The sequence below is a fragment of the Cyclopterus lumpus genome, chromosome 15, assembly GCF_009769545.1.
Source record: "Cyclopterus lumpus isolate fCycLum1 chromosome 15, fCycLum1.pri, whole genome shotgun sequence".
In the NCBI taxonomy this organism is placed as follows: Eukaryota; Metazoa; Chordata; class Actinopteri; order Perciformes; family Cyclopteridae; genus Cyclopterus; species Cyclopterus lumpus.
In genome coordinates, this window is record NC_046980.1 from 697501 (window position 1) to 700000 (window position 2500).

Consider the following 2500-nt stretch of genomic DNA (forward strand, 5'->3'; position numbering starts at 1 on the left):
ACCCACTGCCCCAGACCAGAGAGGACCCACTGCCCCAGACCAGTTGAGACCCACTGCCCCAGACCAGAGGGGACCCACTGCCCCAGACCAGTGGAGACCCACTGCCCCAGACCAGAGAGGACCCACTGCCCCAGACCAGTTGAGACCCACTGCCCCAGACCAGAGGGGACCCACTGCCCTAGACCAGAGGGGACCCACTGCCCCAGACCAGAGAGGACCCACTGCCCCAGACCAGTTGAGACCCACTGCCCCAGACCAGAGAGGACCCACTGCCCCAGACCAGTTGAGACCCACTGCCCCAGACCAGAGGGGACCCACTGCCCCAGACCAGTGGAGACCCACTGCCCCAGACCAGAGAGGACCCACTGCCCCAGACCAGTTGAGACCCACTGCCCCAGACCAGAGGGGACCCACTGCCCCAGACCAGAGGGGACCCACTGCCCCAGACCAGATGGGACCCACTGCCCCAGACCAGTTGAGAACCACTGCCCCAGACCAGAGGGGACCCACTGCCCCAGACCAGTTGAGACCCACTGCCCCAGACCAGAGGGGATCCACTGCCCCAGACCAGTTGAGACCCACTGCCCCAGACCAGAGGGGACCCACTGCCCCAGACCAGTTGAGACCCACTGCCCCAGACCAGAGGGGACCCCGTGCCCCAGACCAGAGAGGACCCACTGCCCGAGACCAGAGGGGACCCACTGCCCCAGACCAGAGGGGACCCACTGCCCCAGACCAGTTGAGACCCACTGCCCCAGACCAGAGGGGACCCACTGCCCCAGACCAGTTGAGACCCACTGCCCCAGACCAGAGGGGACCCACTGCCCCAGACCAGTTGAGACCCACTGCCCCAGACCAGAGGGGACCCACTGCCCCAGACCAGTTGAGACCCACTGCCCCAGACCAGAGGGGACCCACTGCCCCAGACCAGTTGAGACCCACTGCCCCAGACCAGTGGAGACCCACTGCCCCAGACCAGAGGGGACCCACTTCCCCAGACCAGTTGAGACCCACTGCCCCAGACCAGTTGAGACCCACTGCCCCAGACCAGTTGAGACCCACTGCCCTAGACCAGAGGGGACCCACTGCCCCAGACCAGAGAGGACCCACTGCCCCAGACCAGATGAGACCCACTGCCCCAGACCAGAGAGGACCCACTGCCCCAGACCAGTTGAGACCCACTGCCCCAGACCAGAGGGGACCCACTGCCCCAGACCAGTGGAGACCCACTGCCCCAGACCAGAGAGGACCCACTGCCCCAGACCAGTTGAGACCCACTGCCCCAGACCAGAGGGGACCCACTGCCCAAGACCAGAGGGGACCCACTGCCCCAGACCAGAGAGGACCCACTGCCCCAGACCAGTTGAGACCCACTGCCCCAGACCAGAGAGGACCCACTGCCCCAGACCAGTTGAGACCCACTGCCCCAGACCAGAGGGGACCCACTGCCCCAGACCAGTGGAGACCCACTGCCCCAGACCAGAGAGGACCCACTGCCCCAGACCAGTTGAGACCCACTGCCCCAGACCAGAGGGGACCCACTGCCCCAGACCAGTTGAGACTCACTGCCTCAGACCAGAGGGGACCCACTGCCCCAGACCAGTGGAGACCCACTGGCCCAGACCAGAGAGGACCCACTGCCCCAGACCAGTGGAGACCCACTGCCCCAGACCAGAGGGGACCCACTGCCCGAGACCAGAGGGGACCCACTGCCCCAGACCAGAGGGGACCCACTGCCCCAGACCAGTTGAGACCCACTGCCCCAGACCAGAGGGGACCCACTGCCCCAGACCAGTTGAGACTCACTGCCCCAGACCAGAGGGGACCCACTGCCCCAGACCAGTGGAGACCCACTGCCCCAGACCAGAGGGGACCCACTTCCCCAGACCAGTTGAGACCCACTGCCCCAGACCAGTGAGGACCCACTGCCCCAGACCAGTTGAGACCCACTGCCCCAGACCAGTTGAGACCCACTGCCCCAGACCAGTGAAGACCCACTGCCCTAGACCAGAGGGGACCCACTGCCCTAGACCAGAGGGGACCCACTGCCCTAGACCAGAGGGGACCCACTGCCCCAGACCAGAGAGGACCCACTGCCCCAGACCAGTTGAGACCCACTGCCCCAGACCAGTTGAGACCCACTGCCCCAGACCAGAGGGGACCCACTGCCCCAGACCAGTGAAGACCCACTGCCCTAGACCAGAGGGGACCCACTGCCCCAGACCAGAGAGGTCCCACTGCCCCAGACCAGTTGAGACCCACTGCCCCAGACCAGAGAGGACCCACTGCCCCAGACCAGTTGAGACCCACTGCCCCAGACCAGAGGGGACCCACTGCCCCAGACCAGTGGAGACCCACTGCCCCAGACCAGAGGGGACCCACTGCCCCAGACCAGTGGAGACCCACTGCCCCAGACCAGAGGGGACCCACTGCCCCAGACCAGTTGTGACCCACTGCCCCAGACCAGTTGAGACCCACTGCCCCAGACCAGAGGGGACCC

The 2500-nt window shown here is 66.2% G+C and overlaps 1 protein-coding gene across 3 annotated transcripts in view; it reads right to left on the bottom strand.

The window, feature by feature from the left end:
* Positions 1-2500, bottom strand: part of entpd6 (ectonucleoside triphosphate diphosphohydrolase 6) — a 24626-nt gene that overhangs the window by 13074 nt on the left and 9052 nt on the right. The window lies entirely within an intron of this gene.